Source organism: Rhinolophus ferrumequinum, chromosome 7 (assembly GCF_004115265.2).
Source record: "Rhinolophus ferrumequinum isolate MPI-CBG mRhiFer1 chromosome 7, mRhiFer1_v1.p, whole genome shotgun sequence".
In the NCBI taxonomy this organism is placed as follows: Eukaryota; Metazoa; Chordata; class Mammalia; order Chiroptera; family Rhinolophidae; genus Rhinolophus; species Rhinolophus ferrumequinum.
The window spans coordinates 37,568,828-37,587,356 of NC_046290.1; the positions used below are offsets into that span (position 1 = coordinate 37,568,828).

Sequence of the window (18,529 nt, forward strand, 5' to 3'; positions counted from 1 at the left end):
CACATGATCTAGAATAATTTCCCCCTTCTCTTTTGATAAATTCCTATTCACACTTGAGGTTTTGACCTAAATTTTACTTTCTCAAGTAAACATTTATTGACTATATCTAATGTAGGACCTCCCTCTATCACTTTTACCAAGGCTTTATCAAAAGTCACCCAACTAAGGAAAGAGAAATGCCCTACATATTTCAAAAGCAGTGAATTTAATAGATAGCATTCACTACACAGATGATGGAAAAGGTGAAAGTCAAATAGGGACTGTGAGGCAACCCAGAGGTTAGGAACAACAGAGCCTCTACCACCCCTGGTCTGGAGGAACAAAAGGAGGGCTGATGACTCCAGGGCTTGGGGTCACTAAGCCGAGGCTGGAGCCCTGGAGAAGACACCCACCATCATTACCTTACATGCCGCCTTAGGCAGAGAGGGAAAACACCCTGGCTTCTTTCTCACTCTCTCCAAATGCTCCAATACACTGGTTCTATCTATCAACGAAAAGACATGAAAGCCTGGGAACCCGAGCCCTCAGGGGTTAGCCTCCCATAACAAAGGGCAAAGGAGGGGAAGAATAAGAAAAGGAAAGCAAACAGGCCAGAGGCCAGAACAAAAACTTCCATCACATTTAAAGTCATTACTTACAAAGATTTTTCTTCCACTACAAACTATGGTTTATCAGGTTTATCATGCTTTCCTTGTTATTTCCCCTAGCAAAGTAGCTGATAATCAGGAGTCATTCAGTAAAAATTGTATGGATGAATAAATTAATGCAATGCCACTGTTCACATTTTCAGATGGGAAGAATGAGGCTAAAAGGGGGGAAGTAACTGCCTGGGGTCACACAGTTACTAGGAAGTGAACCTTTAGTCTGGCCTATCTGCGTGCATACTCTTCTTACTACACTATCTTGGCTTTGTGAGCTCCTTAATAATAGTAATCATAATACAAATAATAATTATTAGTAGTATTATTATCATCATTATTTTGCTTTCTGTGACAGGTTCTCATAATACACTGATTAAAGAAACATGCAGCCATTCATTGGTGAATGTGGTTCATATCGTTGATACGGCTTCTTTCATGTTTTTACTTACTCTTTTATTCACCCAACAAACATATATTGAGCATCTAATCAGTTTGGTTAAACTGGAAACTCTGTGTGGAAAAAGACTACTGTGTTCTCCCGAAAATAAGGCCTAACCAGAAAATAAGCCCTAGCATGATTTTTCAGGATGACATCCCCTGAACATAAGCCCTAATGTGCCTTTTGGAGCAAAAATTAATATAAGACCTGGTCTTATTTTCAGGGAAACACAGTATTAAACATGTTCATCATTGTAGTAACAGACTTTGAGACAATGTTTTGCATTTAATAATCATAATAGTCTTTATTTATATATATATATATATATATATAGTTTATACATATACATAGTTTATATATATATATATGATGAATAGGTTATTACATAAGTAAATTTTAAACTACACTAAGCTGCTTAAGATTCAGAAACACAACTTTGACATTAAGGAACTCATGGCTAAATTTCACTGGACAGGGTCTAAGAATTAATCAACAGACTTTGAAGAATATTGAACTTCAGAGAGGATGTATCAGTGAAACAGCATAGGCACTACCTGACTACTTCCTCAAACTCTGCTTTGTAAGTTCTTTTGGGGCTTTGCCTATGGCTGGGTTCCCTACCCATTTCTTGTTTCCTGAACTACTTTCCATGTTTTTTAAAAAAAAACAAAAAATATTTTGGAAAATAATTACAGTTGATGAATGAATGGCTTAAACCATTATCAAACTCTATGTCAGGGAGACCCTGAGAGACAGATGGGCTGACTCTAAACACAAAGAAATAAAAATCTTATTCGGTAAAGACAAAGATCAGATTAAAAACAATATTCTCTTTTGTTGTTCCTACGAACTCCAAAATAATTTGGTTGACATTTGCCACTTTGTTCAATTCTTATAGTTTTAAAAATAATAATCAATTCAATTAAAAATAATTTCATAAAATTAAAAATATTTATAAAATGATTATAATCAACTATAGTGCCTTGTGACGGAACCTAAGGCATCTCATTTCCCAACTGGGAAAATAAGACTGAAAGTGTCCCATGGAACTGTAAAATAAAGATTAGCTTAAAAAAAAAAAATCAAATAGGAGACAATTAATTAACCCGGGGGGTCGGGGTGGGTGAGGAGGGAAACAGTCAAATTGGTTCCTTGTTAAACTATAACTGTTTTTAGATTTGGTAAATCCTTAATCTTTCACCTGCCAAAATAAAATGACATGCATAAAAGGAATACAGAAAGTTTAACTAACATAGTTCTGTCTCTGCTTTAATTTTGTAGACCTGGAATGAAATCCAGATTTCTTTCCTTTACATAAAACTTCTCATTGGGATCACAGTATCCTTCACCAATTTTAAAGATGTTATTATTAATGTGACAAGATACTTTACATGAGATGAAGAAGTGGTTAACCAGAAAAAAACTAACTATAATGTTTTTATTAAAATAGTTACATTTTCCTTCATATAAATAATTTGATGTATGTTTTCTTTCAGGATTGTAATGAATAAATAGTTTTTATTTATTATATTCATTAAATATTCATTAAATAGTTTTAAGAATAAAAACTGTTCTCCAGTGACCCTCTTTGCTGGATTCTCTTGCTTTAGTTTCACTGTCATCAAAGCAGAAATATTGCTTACTTCATTCCTCAGCAATTTCAGGGGAAAATTGTGTTAAAGTTTAGACAATGGTGTTTCAAAAGACCAGGTTAATTTTTTAAAGTATTTATTTGGAGTGGTGGGGTAGCTTTCTGATAGGTAAAATATTTTCACACTGGAAAGACAGGTGAGTGCCCAGATTTTTTTTTCTTTTTTTAAATTTTATTTTAATTTTTTTAAATTAAAGTTTATTGGGATGACAATTGTTAGTAAAGTTACCTAGATTTCAGGTGTACAATTCTGTAATGCATCATCTATATATCACATTGTGTGTTCACCACCAGAGTCAGTTCTCGGGGGGTGGTAGATGAGGCTAAAAGGGATCAAATAAATGGTGATGGACAGAGTTTTCTTTTTGCCTTCTATCTTGATAGTTCCAACAGCACTTACCTATCTCATGTTCTCCTCATTCAGACTTTAAATCCAGTGGTTCTCAACTCTGACTGCACCTTGACCTGACCCTTACCCTGACCATTTAGTAGAATCAAAATCTCCCAGGTGGGGGCCAGCATCAGTATTTTTCAGATTTCCCAAGTGAAAGAAATGTGTAGCTAAGGTTGTAATCTAACAGGAATTTGAAACAGCTTGGCTGGTCAGATGATCCTATGATACTGAAATCATACTAAAGGTACCGTGTTTCCCCAAAAACAAGACCTAGCTGGACAATCAGCTCTAATGTGCCTTTTGGATCAAAAATTAATATAAGACCGAGTATTATATTATATTATATTATATTATATTATATTATATTATATTATATTATATTATATTATATAAGACTCGGTATGATATGATACTATATGATACGATACGATATGATATGATATGATACCCAGTCTTACAATAAAATAAGACCGGGTCTTATATTAATTTTTGCTCCAAAAGATGCATTAGAGCTGATTGTCTGGCTAGGTCTTATTTTTGGGGAAACACGGTAGCTAGCAAGTGCTAGTAGTCTGAAAATCTAACTTTATGGCCCTAATTAGGCACCCACTTAACTTATTCAATCCATGGAAGGAGAGTTGACTCAATCCTGTATGGTTCTTAACTAATTATAGATCTCCTTCATCTAATGAATCCAGGTACATATTCTCTAGAATACTGCACATTTGTACAAAATTTTACATACAATATTAGGGTCCACAGACCATGTGAAGCCAGCCATCCATTTTTCTAAGGCACAAAACTAAGAACAATAACTGACTTACAATCAGGCAAGCTTCAAATCAGTATGAGAGAGGCTTTCTTACAATCAGGGATATTCTATAATGTAATGTTAAAAGGCATTAAATGAGGACAATTATAATCATGAGAAAATAAATTAGAAAAGTGTTTAGAAAATAAACATAAGTGAAAAAAGTTCAGGGCAAAAATTATATATACACATTGATTAGATGTGTATGTTACATAGATATGAATTGAAACATGTATTAGGTTGGTGCAAAAGTAATTGCAGTTTAAAAGGTTAAAAAAATGTCAAAAACCACAGTTACTTTGGCACCAACCAATAAATATGAATAATCCATAGGAAAATGAATTAACATTTTATTGTAAACTTATTTTAACAAAATTACAACACGTTTTCTATGAAAATTATAAAGACCAAGTAACTATTACAATAATTAAAAGGATGATTTTCATTATCTTTCCTCTGTGGGAGGCATGGCAGGATTAAATGACACCAAATCACTTGTAAGAAGGTATGAAAGAACCAACTGTGTTAGAAAATTAAACAGGAGTTACCAAACCAGAAAGTTATGCCAACATGTCAGTTTTGTTACCATTCAAGCCTATCCAGGAATAATGATTTAACCAGAAGAATACCTTGGGTGGTATCCAAAATGACCTTGATAGCTCACAGTGGGTTGTTTAGACGATGAACTACCATGTTTTCCCGAAAATTAGACCGGGTCTTATATTAATTTTTGCTCCAAAACACGCATTAGGGCTTATGTTCAGGGAATGTCATCCTGAAAAATCATGCTAGGGCTTATTTTCCAGTTAGGTCTTATTTTCGGGGAAACACAGTAGCTGTTGACAGCTTCCCTCTTCTCTCATCTGGAGAGACCTTAGCCACACTCAGCTTCCCACGAGACTGTTGGCTACATTTTTCTGGCTGAAGGAACATGCAGCTTTCCTAAGGTCTCCGAGGCTTGGCAGCTGGCTTTCCTAGACAGCTATTCTAAAGAGCTGGCGTCTAAACCTAGACAGTCTGGTAAGCAAGAGAGTTGTCTGTCCCCCCAATGACAAGGTTCCTCTCTACAGTTGCCTTAAAAAAGGGCTCAGCAAGAGGGAAGATGCAGGGCCAGAGAACCATAGACTCCTCTCTTCTTACCAACGTTTGATTGGTAAGTCACTCAAAACCTGCTCCTTAACCCATACTGCTTACTGCTGTGGCACATGAGCTCTGCCAGGACATGCAGCCACCATGACAGAATCCAGCTGCCCTCAAGGTGGGGTGGGGAGGATGTCCGCTTTCTCAGGCAAAGGCAAACATAAATTGACCCCAATGTGTATGGACTACTTTCAAATATCTAGGGCTTCTCTTAGGGTTTGTTCTATTTACAACTTCACAGACAGAGCAATGTGTATTAATGCAGATACTCAGTTAAGAAATTTTACATAAAGAAAAGTCTGTTGGAAGTAGGTAGAAAAATTCCATTGCAGTAAAAATTATATATATTTACATGTACCAAAACAAATCTAAATATGCATACAAAACTCTTAGAAATAGTTATCTAAGGGTAGGGGAGAGAAGATGGCAAATAGGCAGTTTTATCTGTCAGACATTTCTGCAGTATTTGGAATTTTTATTAAAAAAACACCTCATCCTTATATAACAAAGAAAATGAAAATAAATTTAAAAAATTAAAACTTCTTAGGTTTCTTTTAGACAGAGTTTTGAAACTTAGTTTCCTAAAGAACGATATAAAATAGAGTCAATTGGTAATTAAGAAATTACTCTCTAGACCATTCTGGCTGCCTATGAAGCCACCATGCTTTGGCCCTTTTACCTGTATTCAGTTCACCTAAGAGCAATGCCTGGTGATAAAAACCTTAACAACTTACAGACTGAACTTTATATTTTTTCCACTGGTTTGTTCATATGCTTGATTTTATTTTCTCAGTCAAAATGTTTTAATTGGTTTATTTGTATAGGCCTTAACGAGTTATTACCTCAGAGAAAATTAGACTTTTCCCTAAGGATTGCTCTTTAGATCCCCAAATTAATTTTCCTAACATGCTACCTTGTATTAGACAGATTTTTCTGGAATCTGCTGATCCATTTTATGGGCTTCCTTTAGATTCTTCCACTCGTGATCCTATTGGGTCCCTATTTCTTCTCCATTTTAAGAGTTTTCAATGGAAAAAGTAGATCGAGTATTTGGGATTTAATGCAAAAATTACTGTATTTTGTTAACAAAGATACTAGCCAATGTGGTTGGCATTTGCAAGCTCTCATTCTTAGGAGATTAGCTGTGCTAATGATGGGCAGGTTAGGAAATGGAGGTAAATAACACAAGAGCATTCATAGAATTGTTTGGAATGAACAAATTAACATTTCAGTTAAGGCAATTATTTAATCATCACTTGTTATTTTTCTAAAGTAAAAAAAAAAACAAACACTTCAGAGCAGAGCAAATAGAGCAACTTACCCTCAATTATCTACATATCTCTTTCCCAAATTATTTTAATCTTAGTTATGTTATTATATTATCTGATTGTGTGATTTGACAGAGCAGTTTAGTTGGATTCTACTCTGGCAAGATTAGCTAACATCTCTAGATGATACCAAGATATCCCAGCAGTGTTTCGGTTCAGGCTGCCAGGCAAGGAGATTCTGGGGGAGCATACGTTAGCCAAATGAGGGGCATACTGATCCTCTAACATCTCCAACAAATCTGAATAGTTCTGAGCATCCTGGGGTTTTGCAAGAATCAGATGAGTACAATTCCAAATTTTCTTACCATCATTTTTTTCTTCACATACACAATAGTCTGTCTTTGTTAAATAGATGCATTTTTCTTCCTAACTGTCAACCATTTGTGATCAGCCACACTTTTTTTTAATCCATGAATGGAATTCACTTGCATATGTTTGCCTTGTTTAGGTCAATATCCAGCATGAAATCTAGATGACTCAGTTGAAATGATAGGATAGAGATGAATTTGCATCACACTGAAACATGAGCTTTGTTGTGAAAACATGAACCATGTGGGAGTCCTTCCAATTCCCTACACTTCTGATATGAATCTTTACTGATTATGGTAATTCACTGTTGCAGAAGGTTAACATAAAAAGCTTTAAGAAGAAATGGAAAATGAGGTTAAATTCACATACACAGCATCTCCAAGTAAGGTTTCTTGCCAGTGAATCAAAGCAAGTTTTTCAATATTAAAATCTATGACTGGTGCCAACCTGGTTCACAGGATGCATCGAGGATCAAAAAGGGTGGCTGTCCTCTCACTGAATCACATGTTCAATAAGCGTTCTACTAAAGCCAGGTGGCCAAGGGTTCATTGGTGATAACAAAGGTGCGCCAAGGGAATTATGATAATGATTCTATTGTTTGAATTTTTCCATTGCTAGATCATACAACTGCACAGTGAAATTAGTAGAGGGATTTTGCCAGAATTTTTTTTCGGTTAATTGGGTCAAATTAGTAGCTGTAATTGGAGGTTTGAATCAACATTCCTTTTAAAGTGTCACTGATTCAGAAAATAGAATGTGTTGAGAACTTAAAAGATCTCAGGTCATTCAGAAATCACATGTGCAAAATTAATGCAATAAAAAAATACCTATGTGGGAAAACTTCTGTGTGTTTGCTATAAAGACACATTCACATTCTGAATTTCTATTTTCTTGCAAAAGCATTGGAAGACAGAAGGAATCTTTTAGAAATGCAAATTTGAATATGCTATGGACCTCACCTTCCCACCCACTTAAGGCTTTTATTGATTCCCCATCATTTTTACGATAGAAGACAAACTACTTAATGTAGTCTAAAGCGCTCTGCCTGCCTCAGTTGGTCCCCACCGCTTTATAAAGCGCTGTTTTCCTTTTAGGTCTCTGCATCCTGGCCTCACTAGCCCTCTTTGGGAAACTGCTCTGCATACTGCTTCCCACATCAGGACTTTGCACCTGCTGCTCACTGATTATTTATTTCATCCTCCTGCTTCTCCATTCCACCACCAACACCACCACCACCACGACCACCACCATCACTCTAACCACTATTACTATGGAACACACACACACTCCTTTAAACTCAGCTCACTTATATTCTAAGAGGAATGATTCCTGACATCTCCCATATACCCTCGAAAAAGATGGGTATCCCTGTTACAAAATCTGCTAGCACTATATAACATAACACTTATCATTGCTTTAATTTTACATATATTTTTGGACCTTTTAGTTAATGCCCATCTCTCCATGAAAGTTGGGACTGTCTGTTTCCTCTTCTTATCATTATTTACTCAACATCTAGTATGAAACCAGGATACAGTGGATACTAATACTTAAAGATTATTGAAATGAAAGAATGAATCAATCAAATCTACGCCCTTCCTCTAATGTAGATGGTTAGTCCACTGAGCAAAATTCAACCTGAAACAGGAAAAGAATATTTGTTGAACTAAACTATTTTGCAAGGACTGGACTGCTTTTCTTTACTAATTTAATACCAGCAACTAGGCAGTAACTTGCCCAAGGATACACATGTGCTAAGAGAAAGCAACATGATTATGCTGAAGTTCGGGGGGGTTTTGCATTTTCTTAGGATTTTCTATAAAGCCACGAAACCATGTTTATAACTGCATTAAATGAGCATCTGTATAATTTGAATTTAGAATGATTCTATTTTAAAGCACTAAAATACTTTTGAATGCCGGCTCTAGAAATTATGAAAAATAAAATATTATAGAAACTGAAGCAAGTATACAAACTGAGGCAACTTTTTCAGTGTTGAAAATTTACTGAGGTAATTGTCTTGCATGTAAATTAGGGTGCTGTATACTTAGAATTATTAGTAAGGAATTAAGCAGAATTTCAGAACTTAAAACATGGTTTCAAGAACTGAAATGTATTTTAGTTCTAGAATAATGAATATACTACCTTGGGACCATTAATGTACTACCTTAGGATCATTTTACCCTCCAAGAATCTTCCTCTAGTTCTGAATACTCTTAATTAGGTAATTATTTTTCAAAAGCCCAGCACATCTTCCATGGTATGTGCCTGGGTTCAACGCTCCTCACACTTGTACAAATTTGCAGACATGAGCGTTTCCTTGCACCAGGTTGCCTCTGCTGACCATCATGCGGAGTGGATTCCCAGGAATGAAGGAGATACCATGCACTTGACCACTGCCTGACCCAGAGACCTATGGTACTGCTTTCTTTCTGTCAAGATAAAGGACTTGAAGTCAGACGAAGTGACAAAAGGACCCTCACTTGGTCCTCTTACCCTATTCTTTCCAATATTTTCAAACAACAAATATTTATTATTTAATATTACGTGCCCAGCCCTCTAGGTACTATGAAAAAAATAAATAAAACTTAAAATATGATCAGACATTATCTTTGAGACTTGTATTCTAACTGGGGAAGACGGAACTAATTTTCATGGAATGATTAGAAAACAATTGAGAAACTGGAATAAGGATGACAATGGGTTGAATTGCATCCGCCACCCCCAAATTCATACGTTGAAATCCTAATCTCATGCGACGGTATTTGGAGACAGGTGTCTTTAAGGAGGTGATTAAGTTAAAATTAAGTCTGTAGAGTGGGCCCTATTCCAATATGACTGGTGTCCTTTCAGAAGAGATTAGGACACATACAGAGGAAAGACCATGTCAGGACACAGGGAGAAGATGGCCTGTGTCTACAAGACAAGCAGAAAGGCCTCGAAGGAACCAAACCAGCTGACACCTTAATCTCAGACTTCTAGCCTCCAGAACAAGAAGAGAAAAAAAATACGTATATACATACCTACATGTAAGTGCAAGGTGGAAAATTTGCGAACTTAATTGTCCGACCTCATACACACACACACACACACACACACACACACACACACACACAATTGCTTAATGCTTAAGCCACCAGTCTGTGGTGCTTTATTATGGCAGCTCCAGCAAACATACATGGACTCTCTTGAATAAAGATTTTAGGGCAAGGATACACCAGTCTGTGTAAGACTACTTGAGGAAGGTGTTGTGTAGGATATGGGGTCGTAACTGAACACAGACAAAAAGTAAGCAAAGCAAAGGCAGAGGTATGGTAGCCCAGGAGAGCAGGAAACTCAATGCGGTAAGCAAAGTAACCGGCATGGAAAATAACTTAGTGACTGGAAGCAGTCTCTAACATCTTTGGACCTTTGCGATCTATTCATATGAAATGTTAATATATCCCTATTAGTATATTTATTCACTTACATTGCATAGTAAACTTCAATTTAAATTAAAAGTAGTATATTATTAAACAGGCTACACTGACATTTATATGAACATATACTATTACCATACATGTTTAAATCTTGAAATCCATAGCCAAGTAATGACTGAGAGTATAGGCAAAATGCCATCGAAGCATTACAAATTCAACTGTATTGTATATGTTATTTGATATGTACATAGGAGCTATATATGTAAAATGAGATAGAGAAGATACATGCAATATATGAAATAAATTATGTTTCAGCCCATCAGCATTTCTCTCTTATCACCCAGATTATATCTATTTATCATCAAAAGCTTAAAGATTTTTCTGGAAGAAGCTTATACATCTGCTCATGATCATATGTTACTAGAGTATGTAAGTAGGTAATGTCATACGTATACAAATGAAAATTAAATATTAAAATATTAATTTTTTTTCTATTTTTTTACTCCTTTTTAGAAACAAACTGACAGGCAAACAACTCCTCAGCATTGCCCACATCTGTTTCCATTTGGGAAGTTCAGAAAATGTTTAAAAGCTGCAGTTAGGTGAATAATTTTCAACCTGGGAAACAGCAAGCTAGCTCAGAACCATCAGCGGTTCACCTACCCAATAAACAGTATGAATAAATATTTCACAAACGCTCATTGTAATTTTCTTACTCTCACAGCAACAATCCCTTCCACCAACACCCGCCCTCCCCCCACCATCATCTTGCACTGTTAATTCCATTCCTTGGAAAAAAGAGGAATTTTGATTGCACTTCAAATTCTTACCGGTAGCAGGTAGGCTGTCATTGTTTACTGTTCACGTTACTTTTTATAATTTGTTTTTTTGTGTTTATAAGCCATTTGTTCACATCAGACAGGTGCATTTTCTTTCAGCATTAAGGAAGAGGAAAACCAAAAGTACTTACCTAAAAAACAAAACACAAAAAGAGAAGGATTAAAGTGAATTCATGGACGTGCCCAGTTGCTTAACAAAACACTGATATAGGGACAAAAACTCCTAAATCATCTAATGTAGTGAACCACTCGGCAAATAAAGCATGTGAAATAGCCACGGAAAGCAAGCATAAGATGGGCATTATTCTGAAAGTTAAAAGAGCGTTGTTCTTTATTACATTATCACAGACTCCATCCTGGGGGTGTCTAATTTATCATCTTCCTTTGTACTTTAACAGTTTCGTTAACTGCCTATAATAATACTTCCATCATTGTAAGCTCGAAGACATTGATTCTAGACTTCATGTCTCCTCTAATTCGAGCTTCAATGTCGTGTGTCCCAACAGCATGAGAAAGAGAGGACAGGGACATGCCTGACACTGGCAGGTTATGAGAGAAACAAGGTTTTGCTAACAGTTATTGTCATGACTACGAGGCCCTGGGCTTCCTTTAATCTGAGACATGGCAATGTTGGTAGAAGGGTACACTTTATGAGATTCGGGGTCATGATTAACATGGGTGGCATCCAAGCTAACATACAGAATCAGATGCTGCATACAGCAAAGAATAGTAAGCTTTACATATAGACTATTTAGGAAACGCTACATTGAAATCATAAATGGCAAATGTGTGTGTTTTTTATCAGCGTGTCAGCCTTTGTGCAGGTATTATGATATCTTTGACAGTATGCAATGCTCGTGGGAAGCCCTCTACACAGGGAATGCAGGAAACTTGGGTGGCATACCTCTAATGAGTGACAGTTCAGAAATAGGCAGTGGAAGGCCCAGGACATACCAAGTGAAGAAATTTGTTCACTCTGTCACTTATCAAAAGCCAAAGGAACAGTTCCTGCAGAAGAAATGACGCCTTCCATCTCTTCCTTGACAGGCAAGAACCAAACAAAAGAAAGAGTCCCAAGAGAAAATGTGGCATTTGAGAGAGGAGTAGAAGAGCTCCCATTTACAAGGAGGAGGGGACATCCATGTGGTGGCAGCACAGCTCTCTGGTGCTGGCTGCAAAGGACAGAGACCCAAGGTATTGCTTCTCACCACTTCAGTGTGTCACAACAATCACGTGGGCTGCTTGGCAAAATCATGACGTTCCCACAACCCACCTAGATCTATCGAATCAGCGTCTGGAGGTAAGATTTTGGAATTTCCATTTTAAATAAGAACCTCAAATGAATTTTATGGAGCCAGCCTGGCACCAGTCTACACGTATTATAGCTTTAGAAACCACATACTAAAAGGTGTGGATTCTCTCCTTTTTAAGTGCTGTTTGTCAGAGACAATTTTCTGAGGCGACTGATCTGCGTCATCCTGTCAGAATATAATAAAACAGCATACTGCAACGTAACATCAGGGAAAGTGACGGGGAATCTGTCTCTTCCCTATCTAATTTTTCTTCACCAACAAACTGTTGATTAAAAAAACAAAAACAAACAAACAAACAAAACAACCTAGCACAGCATGCATTATTTTAATTGCCCTGTGCCATCAATCAAAGCGGCTTTCCATTCCTACAATACACAGATTCTTGCTAATAAGATGCATTCTACACTCCCACTCATAGAGGTCACTATTTGGATGTTAGTTAATTCTGTTGCACGCAGTTGGTAACAATAACAAACAAAACAAACAAAAAACCCCCACAATTGCATCAGTGAAATGATCCAAGGAATAGTTTTAAATATTACACAGTGTATAGCGAAATCTCTTTAGTGCAAACTCTCATGAATCTGAGTGAACTTTAATTTAGCATCATTCGTCTAGCATCTCTTGACCTGTAATACCTTCATTTTCACTACTACTAGTGTTTAGCTCGTCCTTGAGTTATTTTTATCTGAATAAAGCAAAATGAGAAGTTGATTTCCTTTTTTTCTTTTTTACCAGAAAATGTTTTGTTAGCATTCTAATATTTCTTTGCTTTAGATATTTAGAAACCTTGATTTCATGTCCAAGAAGTGGTATATTTAAAAGAATGAAACAGTGCTTCATAGGAGTATATACAACTTTATACTTTATACAAAGAGATGCTTTTACCAGATTGAGGTACTAAACTACTAAGTGAAATATAACTTAAAAAAAAAAAAAAAACAGAAAAAAAACCAATAAAAAAACCCAACAGGGGCGGCCAGGTGACTCAGTTCACAACAGGTGACTCAGTTCACAACAGGGTTGGCCAGGTGGCTCAGTTGATTAGAGCACGAGCTCTGAACAATGGGGTTGCTGGTTCAATTCCCGCCTGTGATGGGGGGCTGCGCACCCTGCAACTAAAGATTGAAAACGGCGACTGGACTTGGAGCTGAGCCATGCCCTCCACAGCTAGACTGAAGGACAACGACTTGGAACTGATGGGCCCTGGAGAAACACACTGTCCCCCAATATTCCCCAATAAAATTAAAAACAAACAAACAAACAAAAACCAAAAACACAAATAGCTCTTAGGTGAATTTCACCTCAATTTAAACAAAACAAAACAAAAAACTAATCATAATATTAGCAAACTGTGAACTGACCTCCTTATTAATATGTACACTCATCAGAGGATACATGGAAATGTTTTTATGTTTCATATTCGCAGGTGAACCTGCATTGTCATTTTAGGAGATTTTGCACGTATCTGTCTTGGCATATAAGCATTCATTTGGTTTTGCTTTAATGAGTGAAAGGACACCGAAGATTAAATTAAAGAAGCCGATAGGGTTGGCCAGAAGCTAGAAGACTTGTGGGTACAGTGGGGAAAGAGGTCATTAGAACAACTTAAAAAACGTCTCCTGTATCTTAGAACGTAAACATGGAGTAAAGATGAAATATTAACTGACAAAAGGCACAAAGCACCACAAAGAGGCACAAATAGCTTTAAAGGCTTCTGCAAATCCTAAGGATCATCATAGACTCAATCCCTCTATACTTTTTCAAAGTATGTTATTCATTTCCTTTTCCCTTTCCAATTGCACAAGTGACAGCAGCTACAAAATGCATCATCCAAAAAAGGAAGATGGTTAAAAAGTCCTAAAGAATATAAAGTGACAAGCAGTTCGGTCAGATCTAACTATGGCCTTCCTCTAGTACCACTTTTTCTTTTTCTTTAATTTTACGGTGGTAGTGTAATATATTACAGCCCCAAAGTAGCCAAGCTTCCAAAGGTAGCTACTTTGTGTTCAAGATAATTTGTTTACAAGATTCTATTTTTGTATTTATGAAAAAAAAGGTTAAGAAATGGCAACTTGCTTTATTTCACATTAAAATGGTTTAAAATATATATACAATGACTAGGGATAGGACATAAGTATCCCTGTTAGAAGCAAGTCAGACAACAGGAAGGTGAGAAAAACACAGGAAAAGAGAAGGAAAAGGCTATGTTTTTCAAAAAGAGAAATCACATATTCCTTTAATTATGCATGTTGCCTTCCAAAAGATAACACTTTATTAAGCAGACTTTGTTTCCATGTAGCCAGTTAAACTATAAAAAGTAAACAGACAGCCCAGAGGAGGCTGCCCCAGCCAAGTCGCAGTCCCCTACTCCCGCCCCGATTCTGTGCCCATTCTAGCGGTAAGAGACAGGATGTGCTTCTTCCATGCCTGACTGGCCCAGAAGAAACACTTGCAATGGGCGCTGGAGCCTAAGCTGCCAGATTGCGCCAGCCATTCCTCCCAGCAGGCTGGGGGTCCAAGGTGGGGCAGCTAGAAAAAGTCCTCGGAACCCCAGCTGTGGCCAGAACTTTGGGGTGCCCCCCCAACGGCAGGAGAGCCCCAAGTTCCCATGGCATGTCCTCCCTTTGTGTGACAGATAGTCCTGAAGGAAGTTCCAGAACCTATTGGCAGTCTCCAGGAACATTATAAAAATCTATGGAAAAGTTCCAGAAAATTAACCCTTTTATATTTCATGTACTCCAAGGAGTAGATGAAGAAATTGCAAAGGGATTGTAAGGAATCACATTTAACATTGCTGGTAGCAATCACTTAATGCCAGTGGCAAGAGTAACAGGTAAAGATTTGGGGATTCTTTCCAGAATTTTAGAGATGAATCCATATAATAATGGTTAATGATATTTGGCCTGAAGGTGGACAATTGATTGCTAAAGCACTCCAGAAGACTAGAACTCTGAAATACATAAGAATATCTGGAAACAAGATCAAAAATAAAAATGGAATTTTTTTGCGGCAATCCTACAAATTGATTCATCCTTAGAGAAGTTAGATCTGGGTGACTGTGACCTGGGAATATAAAGTGTGATAGCTATAGTCCTAACTCAAAACCAAACGATTAAAGGAATAAACCTAAACCAACCTATACTGTACAGTGAACAGGAAGGGTCCACAGTTCATTGAGGCCACATGTTAAAAGAAAATCACTGCCTTGTTGAACTACACATGTGTAAGCATGCTACACGTAAGAAAGTGTGGTATAAAACGGTTATGTGCTACTCTGTATCTGAAAGAAGGCCTGCACTACCTTGAGGTCAGCTGGTTGTCGTAGTCAGAAACAACACAGAGGGACAGGGACGTATTACACTTTCACAACGAATAAAAACAAATCCCACACTCTGTAATAGCCACATTTGGGGAAACAAATTTGAGGAGGCTACCTGTGTGGCTTAGTGAGACTTCATTCAAATGGGCTGTGTAAAAGCAGACAATACAGCTGTGGAGCCGTTTCTGGTGGATGGACGGGGTATCTTGCAGGAGTCTCCCATGGCCTTTAAAAGAACTATCACGGGACACCAATTTATGGAGAAACTTGTACCCACTCAGCTAGTGCAGGTTTTATTTAGTCTTGTACAATATGTTGACATCTATGAAAAATATGCTCTAAAAAATTTCCACATATATTTGTCTTACTATGTTCACAGAGTACAATTTTCTTGCCTATTATTTTTTTCTTTCATACATTAGAACAAGTGACTTTTGTCAAATGCGTAAAAGATATAACTGTCCATTATGGAAAAAAAAAGTTATGTAAATACAAATCTAAAGTACATATGCCTTTTCACTGAAGCATCCCATACCAATCTTATTGTTTAAAATCATACCAAGTACACACCTGACTGGAAGCCCAGTTTGGACAGTGTTCTTCATATGCAAAGGCTGATATTGAAAACAGAAAGAAGCGAGAGCCAAATAATTGGAAGAGAGATGTGTGCCCTCATCCCAGCTCCTAAACCAAGATGATTTTCTTTGTTTTCATACAGTGTAAATCATTTCCCCAAAGGCAACAACCCATTTTACTTGCGGACATTACTCTTGAATGGCTTGCCTGACAAGTAGCTTTCTCATTAACTTTCAAAGGCATCTTATCTATGCCCTTCATCTCCTGCAAATGCATGAATATGACCTTTCCTTCACCTTGACTTTTAATTTCCCCTTCAAAATAGGAATTTTATGAATTGTTTTTGACAGGTCATAAAGTCTCTCAACAAAGTTCATAAAACTTGTCTTCCTGTAAACTTTAAAATTAACATCGTAAACCAGTTCCATATTACAGTACTAATGCCTACCTAAAATGTGTGCTGAAGACAGCTAGCTAACCATACCAGGCCTAATTAAAGGGCTAATATTTCACAAACTAATTAAAAAGTTACTGGAGACCGAGTGCCACTTGTTCACAGCTTTAAAAGATAGGAATTCTGACTAGAAATACTCTCAACATACATGGAAAATAAGGGCTAAAAGCAAATTGTAGGAGAAGGATTACTTTCTTACATGCAACTCCCATCTATTTAATCCCACCAGACACTATAAATAGGAATGAGTTTAGTCTCGTTATAAGCACAGATTTTCATGTCAGAGAAAGCTAGGTTTATGACCCTTAACGTAGTTCCATCCAGTTTGAATCATTCTATTTTCTCTTACAAAAGAAAAAGAAAAAAGAAATATAGGAGGGAAGAAATAATAACCTAGAAGAAAGCCTAGAATATGTACCTAATAAACTGTATTTGTTACAGTGATTAAGGGCAAATTAGTTCAAAGCACAAAATTAGTCCAAAATTGGTATAAACATAGTCCAAAGGGCAAAATTTAATTTTCTTTAAGTAAGGAAAAACTTCTGGGCAGAGCCTGATTATTCCCAGCAATGTTAAAGAATGGATCCTGATAAAAAGAAATCTGGGAAATAACAGGTAGGTTGACATAACTTTGAAGTACTCCTTACAGGCAACTGAATATAAATAGACCCCATGCTAAACGTTTTTTTTTTTTTTTTTTTTTTTTTTCCCCTGGCAAGTGATTACTTACCAGTAATGTGGGGTTTATTGCTTCCCGAAATTCATCATTTCACTGTTCTCACTGTCAGTTCGAAAGCACTTCCTTTATAACCTCTACATCTCAGTGGTATACAACATGTTCTTCTGTTTTAGTATTTGTGGGAAGTGCACTTTGAATTCTTTCCTGTATCTGCTCCATCTCTTTTTCCCTCTTTAGCTCTACAGCTGAGGATATCCTCAAGATTGTTCTAGATGTTTGTTTTCTCACATTAACCAGCTCAGTGAGCCAATTTATTCTCATAGTTTCATCTGAACGAATATACAATTTAGACCCCAGTGTCTAATCAAAGTTTTGTTCTTCAACTTTCAGTGTTTAAAAGAGAGACATCATATATTCATCATGTTATTCCAGTAATAATAAATGCAATTTACTCAGGAATTTTTGAATGATGATATATACACTAACAATTATATCTAAAGGCCATAATTGATTATCTAGAAAATGGCAGCCAACTCCAGACCACTCCACATAATCCATCAATGACATCTTTCCTTCCTATGGAACACAGTCAAGAAGACTTTGTCAGAATCTCTATTTATTTTGCAAAGACAAGAATTTCTTGCTAATTGGGGCTACCTTCTCAAAATACCTCTGCTTCAACAAAAACAGCTTTGTACCAGGGCTTTCCCATGGATAGATTTCCAGATGTTATTACTTCTGACAATAGATCTGCATTTATTTCATATGTGTTTAAGAAATCTGTGAAGCTAGACCTCATCCAATCTGTCATCATGACTCTTCATCACCCTCAAGCAAATGCTCAAGCTAAAAGAAAGGTGCAGACCGTTAAGGATGCTCTAAAATGAACTATTAGAGGAAAACGACCAAGGAAATTTGCCAAGTTGCTCATCACCTCAACATGTTACTCCAAGTGGGACAACAGGAGCCAGTTCTGCTGAATTAAAAAATGGAGCAACACTGACATTATTCCTTTGACGGTTCCCATATAGAGCTTAGCTTAGAATTTATAAACAAACCAGAATGTATTCTAGATATTGTATTCACTCTTAACTCATTTTTTTCCATAAAAGTTGATCTTGACTAAGAATTTCAAAGGTAAGTAGAGAGGGGCATGTTCCTATGTAATTTAAATCACAGTACATGTGTTATTACAAGTGTCAATGACCTAGAGT

The 18,529-nt window shown here is 36.7% G+C and overlaps 1 protein-coding gene and 1 pseudogene across 6 annotated transcripts in view; one reads left to right on the forward strand and one right to left on the reverse strand.

The window, feature by feature from the left end:
- PDE4D (phosphodiesterase 4D) overlaps positions 1 to 18,529 on the reverse strand; it is a 1,245,242-nt gene that overhangs the window by 384,583 nt on the left and 842,130 nt on the right. The window lies entirely within an intron of this gene.
- Positions 14,947 to 15,907, forward strand: LOC117025059 (leucine-rich repeat-containing protein 34-like; annotated as a pseudogene).